At 44.8% G+C, this 19,472-nt stretch overlaps 1 pseudogene; it reads left to right on the top strand.

The window, feature by feature from the left end:
- The first annotated feature begins 18,050 nt into the window (after positions 1-18,050).
- The window catches only part of LOC138278789 (zinc finger protein 84-like), a 113,891-nt pseudogene continuing 112,469 nt past the window's right edge, over positions 18,051-19,472 (top strand).

Genomic DNA, 19,472 nt, shown 5'->3' on the forward strand with positions numbered 1-19,472 from the left:
TGCGCAGTAAAGACATTACACTTCTTGACATACAGAGTAAGACGTGACGCCTCTCTCCCGGGCTCGCACAGTACCACATGTTACTTCTCTCTCGCGCATGCGCAGTGATGCACCACCACGTTTCTCTCCCGCGCATGCGCAGTGAGGCGCGTCCTTCTCTCTCGCGCATGCGCAGTGATGCACGACGTTTCTCTCCCGCGCATGCGTAGTAGCAGCCGCTGGAGCAGCCCAGGCCCCACCGTCTCCCCCGGGAGAGGGTCTCCCGGCTCCTCCCCGGTCTCCCCCCGCTGCATCCACCGGTCACCCCCGGAGCCCAGTGAAGAGCCCCCCGGGGTCCGTGGAGGTCAGCTCGGCTGGTTTCAGTATCAGCGGCCGAAGAACTATTGCCCCGGGGGCCCCGGCTCCGTGCTGAGCTCCGACCCCCCCGGGGGCAGTGTGGGGGGCTCGTGTTTCACTGGAGCAGCTCTTGCTGCACCTATAGGGGACGCTTCGTGTCCCGGGGCCTGTGAGATGAACCTGAGGTTGTAGAACCAACCTGGTGCTCGTGTAAAGCGCCTCGATGCCCTCGGGGTGAGCCGGCGCTACACGAACCTGCAACCCATGCACAACAAAGAGAAACAAAGCCTCAGCCCAGGAGGGGGCAGAGATAGACCCCCCCTCACTTGTACATGGCATTCACCCGCTGTAAACCCTGCATCCCCCCCCCCCCCCCGGCCCCAGGGCACAGGTGGGGGGTGTTATGTGTGCGTGTATGATTGTGTTATGTGATTGTGTTATGTGTGATTGTGCTATGTGTGCGTGTGTGATTGTGTTATGTGTGATTGTGTTATGTGTGCGTGTGTGATTGTGTTATGTCTGCGTGTGTGATTGTGTTATGTGTGCGTGTGTGATTGTGTTATGTGCGCGTATGTGATTGTGTTATGTGTGCGTGTGTGATTGTGTTATGTGTGCGTGTGTGATTGTGTTATGTCTGCGTGTGTGATTGTGTTATGTGTGCGTGTGTGATTGTGTTGTGTGCGTGTGTGATTGTGTTATGTCTGCGTGTGTGATTGTGTTATGTGTGCGTGTGTGATTGTGTTATGTGCGCGTGTGTGATTGTGTTATGTCTGCGTGTGTGATTGTGTTATGTGCGCGTGTGTGATTGTGTTATGTGCGCGTGTGTGATTGTGTTATGTGCGCATGTGTGATTGTGTGATTGTGTTGTGTGCGTGTGTCATTGTGTTATGTGCGCGTGTGTGATTGTGTTATGTGCGCGTGTGTGATTGTGTTATGTGCGCGTGTGTGATTGTGTTATGTGCGCGTGTGTGATTGTGTTATGTGCGCGTGTGTGATTGTGTTATGTGCGCGTGTGTGATTGTGTTATGTGCGCGTGTGTGATTGTGTTATGTGCGCGTGTGTGATTGTGCTATGTGTGCGTGTGTGATTGTGCTATGTGTGCGTGTGTGATTGTGTTATGTGTGATTGTGTTATGTGTGCGTGTGTGATTGTGTTATGTGTGCGTGTGTGATTGTGTTATGTCTGCGTGTGTGATTGTGTTATGTGTGCGTGTGTGATTGTGTTATGTGTGCGTGTGTGATTGTGTTATGTGCGCGTGTGTGATTGTGTTATGTGCGCGTGTGTGATTGTGTTATGTCTGCGTGTGTGATTGTTATGTGCGCGTGTGTGATTGTGTTATGTGCGCGTGTGTGATTGTGTTATGTGTGCGCGTATGTGATTGTGTTATGTGTGCGTGTGTGATTGTGTTATGTGTGCGTGTGTGATTGTGTTATGTGTGCGTGTGTGATTGTGGTATGTGCGCGTGTGTGATTGTGGTATGTGCGCGTGTGTGATTGTGGTATGTGCGCGTGTGTGATTGTGTTATGTGCGCGTGTGTGATTGTGTTATGTGTGCGTGTGTCATTGTGTTATGTGTGCGTGTGTCATTGTGTTATGTGTGCGTGTGTGATTGTGTTATGTGTGCGTGTGTCATTGTGTTGTGTGCGTGTGTGATTGTGTTATGTGTGCGTGTGTGATTGTGTTATGTGTGCGTGTGTGATTGTGTTGTGTGCGTGTGTGATTGTGTTATGTGCGCGTGTGTGATTGTGTTATGTCTGCGTGTGTGATTGTGTTATGTCTGCGTGTGTTATGTGTGCGTGTGGTATGTGTGCGTGTGTGATTGTGTTATGTGTGCGCGTGTGTGATTGTGTTATGTGTGCGTGTTATGTGTGCGTGTGTGATTGTATTATGTGTGCGTGTGTGATTGTGTTATGTGTGCGTGTGTGATTGTGTTATGTGTGCGTGTGTGATTGTGTTATGTGCGCGTGTGTGATTGTGTTATGTGCGCGTGTGTGATTGTGTTATGTCTGCGTGTGTGATTGTGTTATGTGCGCGTGTGTGATTGTGTTATGTGCGCGTGTGTGATTGTGTTATGTGTGCGCGTATGTGATTGTGTTATGTGTGCGTGTGTGATTGTGTTATGTGTGCGTGTGTGATTGTGTTATGTGTGCGTGTGTGATTGTGGTATGTGTGCGTGTGTGATTGTGGTATGTGTGCGTGTGTGATTGTGGTATGTGCGCGTGTGTGATTGTGTTATGTGTGCGTGTGTGATTGTGTTATGTGTGCGTGTGTCATTGTGTTATGTGTGCGTGTGTGATTGTGTTATGTGTGCGTGTGTGATTGTGTTATGTGTGCGTGTGTGATTGTGTTATGTGTGCGTGTGTGATTGTGTTATGTGTGCGTGTGTGATTGTGTTGTGTGCGTGTGTGATTGTGTTATGTGCGCGATTGTGTTATGTGTGCGTGTGTGATTGTGTTGTGTGCGTGTGTGATTGTGTTATGTGCGCGTGTGTGATTGTGTTATGTGCGCGTGTGTGATTGTGTTATGTGCGCGTGTGTGATTGTGTTATGTGCGCGTGTGTGATTGTGTTATGTGTGCGTGTGTGATTGTGTTATGTGTGCATGTGTGATTGTGTTATGTGTGCGTGTGTTATGTGTGCGTGTGTTATGTGTGCGTGTGTGATTGTGTTATGTGTGCGCGTGTGTGATTGTGTTATGTGTTCGTGTTATGTGTGCGTGTGTGATTGTATTATGTGTGCGTGTGTGATTGTGTTATGTGTGCGTGTGTGATTGTGTTATGTGTGCGTGTGTGATTGTGTTATGTGTGCGCGTATGTGATTGTGTTATGTGTGCGTGTGTGATTGTGTTATGTGTGCGTGATTGTGTTATGTGTGCGTGTGTGATTGTGGTATGTGTGCGTGTGTGATTGTGGTATGTGTGCGTGTGTGATTGTGGTATGTGTGCGTGTGTGATTGTGGTATGTGCGCGTGTGTGATTGTGTTACGTGTGCGTGTGTGATTGTGTTATGTGTGCGTGTGTCATTGTGTTATGTGTGCGTGTGTGATTGTGTTATGTGTGCGTGTGTGATTGTGTGATTGTGTTATGTGTGCGCGTATGTGATTGTGTTATGTGTGCGCGTATGTGATTGTGTTATGTGTGCGTGTGTGATTGTGTTATGTGTGCGTGTGTGATTGTGTTATGTGTGCGTGTGTGATTGTGTTATGTCTGCGTATGTGATTGTGTTGTGTGCGTGTGTGATTGTGTTATGTGTGCGCGTATGTGATTGTGTTATGTGTGCGCGTATGTGATTGTGTTATGTGTGCGTGTGTGATTGTGTTATGTGTGCGTGTGTGATTGTGTTATGTGTGCGTGTGTGATTGTGTTATGTATGCGTGTGTGATTGTGTTATGTCTGCGTGTGTGATTGTGTTATGTCTGCGTGTGTTATGTGTGCGTGTGTTATGTGTGCGTGTGTGATTGTGTTATGTGTGCGCGTATGTGATTGTGTTATGTGTGCGCGTATGTGATTGTGTTATGTGTGCGTGTGTGATTGTGTTATGTGTGCGTGTGTGATTGTGTTATGTGTGCGTGTGTGATTGTGTTATGTGTGCGCATGTGTGATTGTGTTATGTGTGCGTGTGTGATTGTGTTATGTGTGCGTGTGTGATTGTTATGTGTGCGCGTATGTGATTGTGTTATGTGCGCGTGTGTGATTGTGTTATGTCTGCGTGTGTGATTGTGTTATGTGCGCGTATGTGATTGTGTTATGTGTGCGCGTATGTGATTGTGTTATGTGTGCGTGTGTGATTGTGTTATGTGTGCGTGTGTGATTGTGTTATGTGTGCGTGTGTGATTGTGTTATGTCTGCGTATGTGATTGTGTTGTGTGCGTGTGTGATTGTGTTATGTGTGCGCGTATGTGATTGTGTTATGTGTGCGCGTATGTGATTGTGTTATGTGTGCGTGTGTGATTGTGTTATGTGTGCGTGTGTGATTGTGTTATGTGTGCGTGTGTGATTGTGTTATGTGTGCGCGTGTGTGATTGTGTTATGTGTGCGTGTGTGATTGTGTTATGTGTGCGTGTGTGATTGTGTTATGTGTGCGTGTGTGTTTGTGTTATGTGTGCGCTTATGTGATTGTGTTATGTGTGCGTGTGTGATTGTGTTATCTATGCGTGTGTGATTGTGTTATGTCTGCGTGTGTGATTGTGTTATGTCTGCGTGTGTTATGTGTGCGTGTGTTATGTGTGCGTGTGTGATTGTGTTATGTGTGCGCGTGTGTGATTGTGTTATGTGTGCGTGTTATGTGTGCGTGTGTGATTGTATTATGTGTGCGTGTGTGATTGTGTTATGTGTGCGTGTGTGATTGTGTTATGTGTGCGTGTGTGATTGTGTTATGTGTGCGCGTATGTGATTGTGTTATGTGTGCGTGTGTGATTGTGTTATGTGTGCGTGTGTGATTGTGTTATGTGTGCGTGTGTGATTGTGGTATGTGTGCGTGTGTGATTGTGTTATGTGTGCGTGTGTGATTGTGTTATGTGTGCGTGTGTGATTGTGTTATGTGTGCGTGTGTGATTGTGTTATGTGCGCGTGTGTGATTGTGTTATGTGCGCGTGTGTGATTGTGTTATGTGCGCGTGTGTGATTGTGTTATGTGTGCGTGTGTGATTGTGTTATGTGTGCGTGTGTGATTGTGTTATGTGTGCGCGTATGTGATTGTGTTATGTGTGCGTGTGTGATTGTGTTATGTGTGCGTGTGTGATTGTGTTATGTGCGCATGTGTGATTGTGTTATGTGTGCGTGTGTGATTGTGTTATGTATGCGTGTGTGATTGTGTTATGTCTGCGTGTGTGATTGTGTTATGTCTGCGTGTGTTATGTGTGCGTGTGTTATGTGTGCGTGTGTGATTGTGTTATGTGTGCGCGTGTGTGATTGTGTTATGTGTGCGTGTTATGTGTGCGTGTGTGATTGTATTATGTGTGCGTGTGTGATTGTGTTATGTGTGCGTATGTGATTGTGTTATGTGTGCGTGTGTGATTGTGTTATGTGTGCGTGTGTGATTGTGGTATGTGTGCGTGTGTGATTGTGGTATGTGTGCGTGTGTGATTGTGTTATGTGTGCGTGTGTGATTGTGTTATGTGCGCGTGTGTGATTGTGTTATGTGCGCGTGTGTGATTGTGTTATGTGCGCGTGTGTGATTGTGTTATGTGCGCGTGTGTGATTGTGTTATGTGCGCGTGTGTGATTGTGTTATGTCTGCGTGTGTGATTGTGTTATGTCTGCGTGTGTGATTGTGTTATGTGCGCGTGTGTGATTGTGTTATGTGCGCGTGTGTGATTGTGTTATGTGTGCGCGTATGTGATTGTGTTATGTGTGCGCGTATGTGATTGTGTTATGTGTGCGTGTGTGATTGTGTTATGTGCGCGTGTGTGATTGTGTTATGTGCGCGTGTGTGATTGTGTTATGTGCGCGTGTGTGATTGTGTTATGTGTGCGCGTGTGTGATTGTGTTATGTGTGCGCGTGTGTGATTGTGTTATGTGCGCGTGTGTGATTGTGTTATGTGCGCGTGTGTGATTGTGTTATGTCTGCGTGTGTGATTGTGTTATGTGCGCGTGTGTGATTGTGTTATGTGCGCGTGTGTGATTGTGTTATGTGTGCGCGTATGTGATTGTGTTATGTGTGCGTGTGTGATTGTGTTGTGTGCGTGTGTGATTGTGTTATGTGTGCGTGTGTGATTGTGTTATGTGTGCGTGTGTGATTGTGTTATGTGTGCGTGTGTGATTGTGTTATGTGTGCGTGTGTGATTGTGTTATGTGTGCGTGTGTGATTGTGTTATGTGTGCGTGTGTGATTGTGTTATGTGTGCGTGTGTGATTGTGTTATGTGTGCGTGTGTGATTGTTATGTGTGCGTGTGTGATTGTGTTATGTGTGCGTGTGTGATTGTGTTATGTGTGCGTGTGTGATTGTGTTATGTGTGCGTGTGTGATTGTGTTATGTGTGCGCGTATGTGATTGTGTTATGTGTGCGTGTGTGATTGTGTTATGTCTGCGTGTGTGATTGTGTTATGTGTGCGTGTGTGATTGTGTTATGTGTGCGTGTGTGATTGTGTTATGTGTGCGTGTGTGATTGTGTTATGTATGCGTGTGTGATTGTGTTGTGTGCGTGTGTGATTGTGTTATGTGTGCGTGTGTGATTGTGTTATGTGTGCGTGTGTGATTGTTATGTGTTCGTGTGTGATTGTGTTATGTGTGCGTGTGTGATTGTGTTATGTGTGCGTGTGTGATTGTGTTATGTGTGCGTGTGTGATTGTGTTATGTGTGCGTGTGTGATTGTGTTATGTGCGCGTGTGTGATTGTGTTATGTGTGCGTGTGTGATTGTGTTATGTGTGCGTGTGTGATTGTGTTATGTGTGCGCGTGTGTGATTGTGTTATGTGTGCGTGTGTGATTGTGTTATGTGTGCGTGTGTGATTGTGTTATGTGTGCGTGTGTGATTGTGTTATGTGTGATTGTGTTATGTGTGCGTGTGTGATTGTTATGTGTGCGTGTGTGATTGTGTTATGTGTGCGTGTGTGATTGTGTTATGTGTGCGCGTATGTGATTGTGTTATGTGTGCGTGTGTGATTGTGTTATGTGTGCGTGTGTGATTGTGTTATGTGTGCGTGTGTGATTGTGTTGTGTGATTGTGTTATGTGTGCGCGTATGTGATTGTGTTATGTGTGCGCGTATGTGATTGTGTTATGTGTGCGTGTGTGATTGTGTTATGTGTGCGTGTGTGATTGTGTTATGTGTGCGTGTGTGATTGTGTTATGTGTGCGTGTGTGATTGTGTTGTGTGATTGTGTTATGTGTGCGCGTATGTGATTGTGTTATGTGTGCGTGTGTGATTGTGTTATGTGTGCGTGTGTGATTGTGTTATGTGCGCGTGTGTGATTGTGTTATGTGCGCGTGTGTGATTGTGTTATGTGCGCGTGTGTGATTGTGTTATGTGCGCGTGTGTGATTGTTATGTGCGCGTGTGTGATTGTGTTATGTGCTCGTGTGTGATTGTGTTATGTGCTCGTGTGTGATTGTGTTATGTGTGTGATTGTGTTATGTGCGCGTGTGTGATTGTGTTATGTGTGCGTGTGTGATTGTGTTATGTATGCGTGTGTGATTGTGTTATGTCTGCGTGTGTGATTGTGTTATGTCTGCGTGTGTTATGTGTGCGTGTGTGATTGTGTTATGTGTGCGCGTGTGTGATTGTGTTATGTGTCCGTGTTATGTGTGCGTGTGTGATTGTATTATGTGTGCGTGTGTGATTGTGTTATGTGTGCGTGTGTGATTGTGTTATGTGTGCGTGTGTGATTGTGTTATGTGTGCGCGTATGTGATTGTGTTATGTGTGCGTGTGTGATTGTGTTATGTGTGCGTGTGTGATTGTGTTATGTGTGCGTGTGTGATTGTGGTATGTGTGCGTGTGTGATTGTGTTATGTGTGTGTGTGTGATTGTGTTATGTGTGCGTGTGTGATTGTGTTATGTGTGCATGTGTGATTGTGTTATGTGTGCGTGTGTGATTGTGTTATGTGCGCGTGTGTGATTGTGTTATGTGCGCGTGTGTGATTGTGTTATGTGCGCGTGTGTGATTGTGTTATGTCTGCGTGTGTGATTGTGTTATGTCTGCGTGTGTGATTGTGTTATGTGCGCGTGTGTGATTGTGTTATGTCTGCGTGTGTTATGTGTGCGTGTGTTATGTGTGCGTGTGTGATTGTGTTATGTGTGCGCGTGTGTGATTGTGTTATGTGTGCGTGTTATGTGTGCGTGTGTGATTGTATTATGTGTGCGTGTGTGATTGTGTTATGTGTGCGTGTGTGATTGTGTTATGTGTGCGTGTGTGATTGTGTTATGTGTGCGCGTATGTGATTGTGTTATGTGTGCGTGTGTGATTGTGTTATGTGTGCGTGTGTGATTGTGTTATGTGTGCGTGTGTGATTGTGGTATGTGTGCGTGTGTGATTGTGTTATGTGTGCGTGTGTGATTGTGTTATGTGTGCGTGTGTGATTGTGTTATGTGTGCGTGTGTGATTGTGTTATGTGCGCGTGTGTGATTGTGTTATGTGCGCGTGTGTGATTGTGTTATGTGCGCGTGTGTGATTGTGTTATGTGCGCGTGTGTGATTGTGTTATGTCTGCGTGTGTGATTGTGTTATGTGCGCGTGTGTGATTGTGTTATGTGCGCGTGTGTGATTGTGTTATGTGTGCGCGTATGTGATTGTGTTATGTGTGCGTGTGTGATTGTGTTATGTGTGCATGTGTGATTGTGTTATGTGTGCGTGTGTGATTGTGTTATGTGCGCGTGTGTGATTGTGTTATGTGCGCGTGTGTGATTGTGTTATGTGTGCGCGTATGTGATTGTGTTATGTGCGCGTGTGTGATTGTGTTATGTGCGCGTGTGTGATTGTGTTATGTCTGCGTGTGTGATTGTGTTATGTGCGCGTGTGTGATTGTGTTATGTGTGCGTGTGTGATTGTGTTATGTGCGCGTGTGTGATTGTGTTATGTGTGCGCGTATGTGATTGTGTTATGTGTGGGTGTGTGATTGTGTTGTGTGCGTGTGTGATTGTGTTATGTGTGCGTGTGTGATTGTGTTATGTGTGCGTGTGTGATTGTGTTATGTGTGCGTGTGTGATTGTGTTATGTGTGTGATTGTGTTATGTGTGCGTGTGTGATTGTGTTATGTATGCGTGTGTGATTGTGTTATGTGTGCGTGTGTGATTGTGTTATGTGTGCGTGTGTGATTGTGTTATGTGTGCGTGTGTGATTGTTATGTGTGCGTGTGTGATTGTGTTATGTGTGCGTGTGTGATTGTGTTATGTGTGCATGTGTGATTGTGTTATGTGTGCGTGTGTGATTGTGTTATGTGTGCGTGTATGTAATTGTGTTATGTGTGCGTGTGTGATTGTGTTATGTCTGCGTGTGTGATTGTGTTATGTGTGCGTGTGTGATTGTGTTATGTGCGCGTGTGTGATTGTGTTATGTGCGCGTGTGTGATTGTGTTATGTGCGCGTGTGTGATTGTGTTATGTGCGCGTGTGTGATTGTGTTATGTGCGCGTGTGTGATTGTGTTATGTGCGCGTGTGTGATTGTGTTATGTGTGCGTGTGTGATTGTGTTATGTATGCGTGTGTGATTGTGTTATGTGTGCGTGTGTGATTGTGTTGTGTGCGTGTGTGATTGTGTTATGTGTGCGTGTGTGATTGTGTTATGTGTGCGTGTGTGATTGTTATGTGTGCGTGTGTGATTGTGTTATGTGTGCGTGTGTGATTGTGTTATGTGTGCGTGTGTGATTGTGTTATGTGTGCGTGTGTGATTGTGTTATGTGTGCGCGTATGTGATTGTGTTATGTGTGCGTGTGTGATTGTGTTATGTGTGCGTGTGTGATTGTGTTATGTGTGCGTGTGTGATTGTTATGTGTGCGTGTGTGATTGTGTTATGTGTGCGTGTGTGATTGTGTTATGTGATTGTGTTATGTGTGCGCGTATGTGATTGTGTTATGTGTGCGTGTGTGATTGTGTTATGTGTGCGTGTGTGATTGTGTTATGTGTGCGTGTGTGATTGTGTTATGTGTGCGTGTGTGATTGTGTTGTGTGCGTGTGTGATTGTGTTATGTGTGCGCGTATGTGATTGTGTTATGTGTGCGTGTGTGATTGTGTTATGTGTGCGTGTGTGATTGTGTTATGTGTGCGTGTGTGATTGTGTTATGTGCGCGTGTGTGATTGTGTTATGTGCGCGTGTGTGATTGTGTTATGTGCGCGTGTGTGATTGTGTTATGTGCTCGTGTGTGATTGTGTTATGTGCGCGTGTGTGATTGTGTTATGTGCGCGTGTGTGATTGTGTTATGTGTGTGATTGTGTTATGTGCGCGTGTGTGATTGTGTTGTGTGCGTGTGTGATTGTGTTATGTATGCGTGTGTGATTGTGTTATGTCTGCGTGTGTGATTGTGTTATGTCTGCGTGTGTTATGTGTGCGTGTGTTATGTGTGCGTGTGTGATTGTGTTATGTGTGTGCGTGTGTGATTTTGTTATGTGTGCGTGTTATGTGTGCGTGTGTGATTGTATTATGTGTGCGTGTGTGATTGTGTTATGTGTGCGTGTGTGATTGTGTTATGTGTGCGTGTGTGATTGTGTTATGTGTGCGCGTATGTGATTGTGTTATGTGTGCGTGTGTGATTGTGTTATGTGTGCGTGTGTGATTGTGTTATGTGTGCGTGTGTGATTGTGTTATGTGTGCGTGTGTGATTGTGTTATGTGCGCGTGTGTGATTGTGTTATGTGCCCGTGTGTGATTGTGTTATGTGCGCGTGTGTGATTGTGTTATGTGCGCGTGTGTGATTGTGTTATGTGCGCGTGTGTGATTGTGTTATGTGCGCGTGTGTGATTGTGTTATGTCTGCGTGTGTGATTGTGTTATGTCTGCGTGTGTGATTGTGTTATGTGCGCGTGTGTGATTGTGTTATGTGCGCGTGTGTGATTGTGTTATGTGTGCGCGTATGTGATTGTGTTATGTGTGCGCGTATGTGATTGTGTTATGTGTGCGTGTGTGATTGTGTTATGTGTGCGTGTGTGATTGTGTTATGTGTGCGTGTGTGATTGTGTTATGTGTGCGCGTATGTGATTGTGTTATGTGCGCGTGTGTGATTGTGTTATGTGCGCGTGTGTGATTGTGTTATGTGCGCATGTGTGATTGTGTTATGTCTGCGTGTGTGATTGTGTTATGTGCGCGTGTGTGATTGTGTTATGTGTGCGTGTGTGATTGTGTTATGTGCGCGTGTGTGATTGTGTTATGTGTGCGCGTATGTGATTGTGTTATGTGTGCGTGTGTGATTGTGTTGTGTGCGTGTGTGATTGTGTTATGTGTGCGTGTGTGATTGTGTTATGTGTGCGTGTGTGATTGTGTTATGTGTGCGTGTGTGATTGTGTTATGTGTGCGTGTGTGATTGTGTTATGTATGCGTGTGTGATTGTGTTATGTGTGCGTGTGTGATTGTGTTATGTATGCGTGTGTGATTGTGTTATGTGTGTGTGTGTGATTGTGTTATGTGTGCGTGTGTGATTGTGTTATGTGTGCGTGTGTGATTGTGTTATGTGTGCGTGTGTGATTGTTATGTGTGCGTGTGTGATTGTGTTATGTGTGCGTGTGTGATTGTGTTATGTGTGCGTGTGTGATTGTGTTATGTGTGCGTGTGTGATTGTGTTATGTGTGCGTATGTGATTGTGTTATGTGTCCGCGTATGTGATTGTGTTATGTGTGCGTGTGTGATTGTGTTATGTATGCGTGTGTGATTGTGTTGTGTGCGTGTGTGATTGTGTTATGTGTGCGTGTGTGATTGTGTTATGTGTGCGTGTGATTGTGTTATGTGTGCGCGTATGTGATTGTGTTATGTGTGCGCGTATGTGATTGTGTTATGTGTGCGTGTGTGATTGTGTTATGTGCGCGTGTGTGATTGTGTTATGTGCGCGTGTGTGATTGTGTTATGTGCTCGTGTGTGATTGTGTTATGTGCGCGTGTGTGATTGTGTTATGTGCGCGTGTGTGATTGTGTTATGTGTGTGATTGTGTTATGTGCGCGTGTGTGATTGTGTTATGTGTGCGTGTGTGATTGTGTTATGTATGCGTGTGTGATTGTGTTATGTCTGCGTGTGTGATTGTGTTATGTCTGCGTGTGTTATGTGTGCGTGTGTTATGTGTGCGTGTGTGATTGTGTTATGTGTGCGCGTGTGTGATTGTGTTATGTGATTGTGTTATGTGTGCGTGTGTGATTGTATTATGTGTGCGTGTGTGATTGTGTTATGTGTGCGTGTGTGATTGTGTTATGTGTGCGTGTGTGATTGTGTTATGTGTGCGCGTATGTGATTGTGTTATGTGTGCGTGTGTGATTGTGTTATGTGTGCGTGTGTGATTGTGTTATGTGTGCGTGTGTGATTGTGGTATGTGTGCGTGTGTGATTGTGTTATGTGTGCGTGTGTGATTGTGTTATTTGTGCGTGTGTGATTGTGTTATGTGCGCGTGTGTGATTGTGTTATGTGCGCGTGTGTGATTGTGTTATGTGCGCGCGTGTGATTGTGTTATGTGCGCGTGTGTGATTGTGTTATGTGCGCGTGTGTGATTGTGTTATGTGCGCGTGTGTGATTGTGTTATTTTCGCGTGTGTGATTGTGTTATGTCTGCGTGTGTGATTGTGTTATGTCTGCGTGTGTGATTGTGTTATGTGCGCGTGTGTGATTGTGTTATGTGCGCGTGTGTGATTGTGTTATGTGCGCGTGTGTGATTGTGTTATGTGCGCGTGTGTGATTGTGTTATGTGTGCGTGTGTGATTGTGTTATGTGTGCGTGTGTGATTGTGTTATGTGTGCGTGTCTGTATGCTGAAGTGAGTGCGTCTCTGCATGTCAGTGTGTATGTGTGTGAGTATGCATGTTTGGATGGGTGTGAGTATGCGTGCATAAATGCATCTATGGATGAATTTGTGAGTGCATCTATGGATGGAGTTGTGAGTGCGTGTATGGATGCTGTTGTGAATGTGTGCATTAATGCGTGTATGGATGTAGTTGGGTGCGTGTATGGATGGAGTTGTGAGTGCGTGTATGGATGCTGTTGTGAATGTGTGCATTAATGCATGTGTGGATGTAGTTGTGGGTGCGTGTATGGATGTTGTGAATGTGTTCATGTATGCGGAGGGGAGAGAAACGATGTGGCTGATGGTGGGGGCGGGGAGGATGGGGGAGCCGTCTATTGGCGACAGGGAAGAAATTCCCTGTCACTGATAGCCTTTTCGCCATTATTTTCGTGGTGGTGCTACCGCTGCAGAAACTATGGTGGGAACCCGGCTCCTAATACCGCTGGTGGTCTTATGTGGACCGCATGGCGATATGAGTGGTGATGTGGCAGGTTGGCAGATGCCAACGTGCCACACTCATAATTTGGTGGTCTTCACCGCCAGCCTGTTGGTGGTGGGACCACCACATTTACCCTGGCGGTCAAAAGACCACCAGGCTCAAAATTACCCCCATAATGTTTATTTGGTAATAAAACTCTCCTGTCACCAGTAGGTTAAGAGTAGATTAATTCACAACTCACCCAACAGCACAAGGAGTATAACTGCCCTGAAGACTCCTGGCAATTTATCAACAACACTTCAGGAGCCACTGAAAAGGACTCTTTAGTTAAAGACGCATCACCACAGTCTAGGCCCATTTTTTAATCACAGTTTTACTTACAATTTAAGGATGATTGTAAATACCCCCGATCTTGGACATAAATTGGATTAGATGAATACATGTAATCAGTGATTACTCAAGGACACTATTAGACAAATAAGTATATCACACTTAAACACAAAGCTTCCTGATTGCAGAGTTTCCTAGGGCAGAAAACCACATGTGGGGTGACAGAGTTTGTGATGGAAAGGCAGAGGCACTTCATTCCTAGGCTAATGACAAGTATAGTGGTGCTGCCGATACTTAACATTTAGTGTTCATTTCCAGCATATTTATGTAAAGAGGTAAGAGATGTTATATCTAGTAGTGGCGTGCGCTCACATCAGTGAATCGCCCACCTCGTTAGGGGTTGTGTCAAGGGTTTTTACCGCATTTGCTAGCTGTATTGAGCCTATTTGTGAGTGCCCTCCCTACCAACAGTTTCATGTAATGGAAAAAGTCAGAAGTAGGTTGAGGCCGTTTCCTTTAGTTGTGGAGTGGTAGGTGCTTGTTGGAGGGGACTACCGCCCCCAAAACCAGTCCATGACTCTACTATCTAGAGTAGCAGGTGTCCAGTAATGTGTACCTGAACACCAGTGACGACGATACCTACCAGCTCTTTCTTCTATGCTTGTGTTGTGAGCCTCTTCTTCTCTCTCCCATGCACCCCACCAAAGATGTGCTTTTGTGTACTGGGCTTATATGAGGTGGAGAGCCCATTTTAGGTGCCTCCCATGCACGTATGTAGTCTAAAACGTTGTGTTATGCTTCAAAACGTTAGTGATACCGACGTTCTCTCCTCTCACTGCATGCCCCACCCCATCCTCTGCTCTTTAGAGTCACTCCTCGCAAATTCTTTGTAAAGCATCCCACCACCACAATTTCCGGGGCGGAACCAACGCCATCAAAAGCCTGGCGGAAACAGAACACAGAAGACGAAAGACTCGCCCACAGAGAAGACCAACGCCGCCATGGAACTGGAACTGCAAGTCTTCCTGATGCTCTTCTACGCCATGCTCCATCTGGAACACCAATGCTGACAAAGATGACGACAGTGAGTACAGCTGCCTAGCACAAAAGGGAGGGAGGAAGGAAAAGGAGAGTGACACACACCATTCAGCCTTTGGGTGCACTGTATGTTCACTCAGACCTTGTTCAGCCTGTGAGTGCACTGTATGTTCACTCAGACCTTGTTCTGCCTGTGGGTTACTGTATGTTCATTCAGACCTTGTTCTGCCTGTGGGTGACTGTATGTTCATTCAGACCTTGTTCAGCCTGTGGGTGTGCTGTCTTTTCACTCAGACCATGTACAGCCTGTGGGTGGGCTGTATGTTCACTCAGACCTTGTTCTGCCTGTGAGTGCACTGTATGTTCACTCAGACCTTGTTCAGCCTGTGTGTGCTGTATGTTCACTGAGACCTTGCTCAGCCTGTTGATGCGCTGTCTGTTCGCGCAGACATTGCCTGGCCTGTGGGTGCACTGTATGTTCACTCTGACCTTGCTCAGCGTGTGAGTGCGCTGTCTGTTCACTCAAACCTTGTCCACCCTGTGGGTGACTGTATGTTCATTCAGACCTTGTTCAGCCTGTGGGTGTGCTGTCTGTTCACTCAGACCATGTACAGCCTGTTGGTGCGCTGTATGTTCACGAAATATTGTTCAGCCTGTCCACGCGCTGTACGTTCACTCAAACCTTGTTCAGCCTGTGGGTGTGCTGTATGTTTACTGCGACCTTGTTCAACTTGTGTGTGCGCTGTATGTCCACTCAGACCTTGGTCATAGTACTTTTTGTGTTCTTGTAGCTCAACGTTTGGATTTGGAGGAAGATGTGTGTTGTGGGTTTGACGTAGATACTAGGATACGAAAAAGGTTTTCCTGAAAAAAGTTAATTTTTTTCATAGAGCAACAGTGGTTTACAATGGTTTTGCAGAGAAAAAGAGTCCCTTTTGTTTCGTAAATTTAGGTTTGGAAGATGGGATGGAGTGTGACTCACGTTTGATGCAAATAAGCTATTGGTTGAAGCATCTCTTTACTTCCTTTCAAGGTAATCAGGGACGGACCTTGGAGGAACAAAAAAATAAATATCAGGCAAAGTTTCCTTTTCTCCTATTTCTTCTCTAGTCTCTCTTTGTTTCTCACTCTCTAGCTTGTGATAATAAAAAAAATAAGAAATCAAATAAAACAAATATGTGGCTTTTACGTAGTTCTCTTCCTTATTTGTTTTTATGCCAGATGCTATGAGCGTGTATCCTTACAAAAGTTAGTATACTCCAGGGTGAGTCTGATTATCTCCAGTTTCATAAATTGGGTAATGCTTTCTTCTTTCTGCCTCTTACTTTAGGGCACTTACGATTACCAAGGTTTCTCTGTCAGAGCGTGTCACCATGCAGGGTGTTGTAGCAGCGTCCTGCCTCTTCACTATCCCGCAAACCTCCCCCCTTCGATTTTTGAGTTCCCACTAACCCTGGCCCCCACCTGATGCAGCCACATTCCTGAAGGATTGTGACTGTGGTGGGGTCCTAGCGCATGTCTGATCCCTTCTCGGGTCGGTAGGCACTGAGCCTTGAGCGCTGCCTTCTGTGTTGCCCAGCAGTCCCTTGACTGTCGGCGCATTTGTATCCTCCTCTACTCCACATGATACTATCCTACCCTTGGTCTGTTCCAGCCGCGTCCCTCCTCTCCGGGTCTGACTTCCCTCTTTGCAGACTCCTATCCTCCCCTTTCTTGTCCGGTTTGCCAGGGCCACACTGGGTCTCTTTGAAGAAGAGTGGAAGATAGTCTCTTTTTTCTTACCTCTCTTTTTCTTTAATATTTGTCTTTTATCATCCCTTTACCGTTGTGATGTTTCTTTCTTTTTCTGGTTTTGCAGTGTCTGTGTCCTGTCAGAGGAGCGTGACGAGTTCTGGGCCACCAGGTAAGTTTTTATCTTCGTCACAATTTCAAATGGTGAATTCAGCTGAGCTAACTGGACACAGTCTTAGTCTATGGTGGCATTTAAAGCAGTGATTACAACAAGGCCAATACCTTAGTTCAATAAACTGTCCCTTCATGGATCACTGAAATAAGGATATATGAATCCTGTAAGTGGGGAGGGGTGTAAACATTATCTGATAATTCACTAAAGGTCTTAAAATATCTTACTGTGATGCCAGCTGTTGTCACAGAAAGAGTAAAGTGTTGGTGCTGGATGCTTCTGAGAATCTGTGTCACAATGTATGTGAAACTTGTGTTTCATTCTTCAGTATTCCCTATTTTTGCACTCACAACCGTGAGTTCCAGTAGTACACAGTTTCTCTAAATGATTTCTTTCTCCAAAGAATAAGGTCATATATATTATTCATTGTGTCCATTTACGATCTCCAACTCTATTTCTACAGGTCACTGAAATGCGAACCGAAAAAAAAATGTACTTTAGTACGATGAAAAGGATTATTTTGAAGAAAGTAAAACATTCTACCTTCTAGAGCTCCAAAAAGAAAAGGAAAATAGTTGTACCAGGAATGGTGAGGAATGTGGAGCGTAAAAAACTGCTGAATGTAAAATTCTCAGATTTCTTGTGTTTATTTTAAGTTGTCAAGTCCCAAAAGTAAAATGACCAGAAGAAATTACCAAATTTAGCATTTCAAGGTCAGTACGAACTTAGAACATTGGCAACAACTGATAGCCACGCAGTGCACTTGAGAGCAAACTAATCAGTGTTGTAAAGTCACTCTGATGGTATGTGAAGAATGTCTTGGAGAATCAGACACTTCCTGAATAAAACAGTGTCCGTACACATGATATGATAAAGTTGTCAGGACAACCAGCCACCTCAATTTAAATGAACAATCTTTTGTCTACACCTCCTTTGATTCAAGAGGAGAGAAGACATTGTTTAAAAGACATTAACTGTGAAAACTCTTTGCCTTTTGTCACTACAGCAAAATCACTGGATTATCATTTTCAATATAGAAAGATTTTCTCCACCAATCTGTCTCTTGTGTTGATTAAAGTTGTTTTAAAGTGTCCTGGGCTGTCAAAGTCGATCATGTGCCTGCTGTGGCTTTAGCCACAGAGTGAAAGAAGCAGGGATAGGAAGGTTAAAAGGTCCCAGTGTTATGCTCTTGATAATTCACAAGATCAACGTGGCATGCCCTAATCCCCAATTATTACTTTTATGCACAAATGTCTAACACATAAGCAGTTAACCCCAAAGTCCTTATAAGTACTATTAAAACTCATATATCAGATGTGATAAACTGAAGTCACAAAATGAGTCTAATTCTACTTGAGAGAATTCACCCGGACATAACTTGGAGAAAATGATTCCATGAGGGTCATCTTAATGAAAACGGAGGGCTCCTCTGTGAAAATATATCGGACAAATTAGATAGGCTGCCTTTAAATATAGGAAAAACATCTCCAGATACAAGCTATTATTCATTAAATACAAATGTTTGGCAGAGTATTTGCACTGTATTTTAGAAGCTAACACTGAGTGTAACATAAACAAGTACAGACTCTTGCATTAAATTCAGTCTTAACATGGCATGTGTCCAGGAACATACCGAAAATGGAGATACATACATCTTGCATAAGAGCAATGAATGTGAGAACAACTATAGTTGCCAATCCCGTCTCAGTAAAGACGAGAGAACTCACACTGAGCAAAAACTTTATCGGTGCTCTGAATGCTGGAAAAGCTTCTAACAGAAAGACAATCTGACTCAACACGAGCGAACTCACACTGGGCTAAAACCTTATCACTGCTCTGAATGCTGGAAAAGCTTCAGTCAGAAAGCTAGTCTCATTTGTCATGAGAGAACTCACACTGGACTAAAACCTTATCAGTGCTCTGAATGCTGGAAAAGCTTCAGTCAGAATTACGACCTTACTCTTCATGAAAGAACCCACACTGGGCATAAGCCGCATCAGTGTTCTGAATGCCAAAAACGCTTCTGTCGCAAATCCAGTTTAACTCGACATGAAAAAATCCATACAGGGCTCAAACCCCATCAGTGCTCTGAATGCCAGAAAAGCTTCAGTGAGAAAAAAACTCTTACTCATCATGAGAGAACTCACACTGGGCAAAAACCTTATCAGTGCAATAAATGCCAGAAAAAAATCAGTCTCAGATCTAGTTTTATTGAACATGAGAGAACCCACACTGGGCAAAAACCGTATCAGTGCTCTGAATGCTGTAAAAGCTTCAGTCGCAAAATCTATCTCACTCACCATGAGAGAACTCACACTGGACAAAAACCTTATCAGTGCACCGAATGTCAGAAAAGCTTCAGTTGGAAATCTGGCCTCTCTCAACATGAGAGAACTCACACTGGACTAAAACCGTACCAGTGCACCGAATGCCAAAAAAGCTTCAGTCTGAGAGCCAGTCTCATTCGACACAAGAGAATTCACATTAGGTAAAAACCCGATAGTAGTTCTAAAGGGCTAGAAAACTTCAGTCACAGAATCAATTTGTTTTAACACGAGAGAACCCTCAACCAGAAATAATCAGCGTTTTCAAATTGACATACATTTCAGTTGTAAGTGTAACCTCGCTATAAGAGAGAAACCATGTGGGAGAATAAAAGGTGCTTGCTGTCAACCCTCGGGAGGAGGTTTCAACATCGAAAATCTTCACATGAACCAGATGCAAAGACATCAATCCATTGAAATGCTTGAATTAATCTCATTCGTTAGTAACTATTTGTGGCCTCATTCAATTCAGTGCGTTTTGCCAGGGCTCTGACCCACAAAGTCCAGTCGATCCTTAACTGTGAGGCCGCGCCCCTATGATTGGAAGGCAAGTAACCTCAAATTGTTTCCAGCCTTAATTAGCCGCACCAGGGAGCTGCAGCCAGAGTCCCTTTGTCGTAGGTCTCTACGGGACCAACATCTATTCGTGCCTGTGTCACTTTGAGCTGATCATTGAGAAAAACTAACGGTGATGGCAGGACTAATAGT

This window comes from Pleurodeles waltl, unplaced genomic scaffold (assembly GCF_031143425.1).
Source record: "Pleurodeles waltl isolate 20211129_DDA unplaced genomic scaffold, aPleWal1.hap1.20221129 scaffold_58, whole genome shotgun sequence".
NCBI classification, from domain to species: domain Eukaryota; kingdom Metazoa; phylum Chordata; class Amphibia; order Caudata; family Salamandridae; genus Pleurodeles; species Pleurodeles waltl.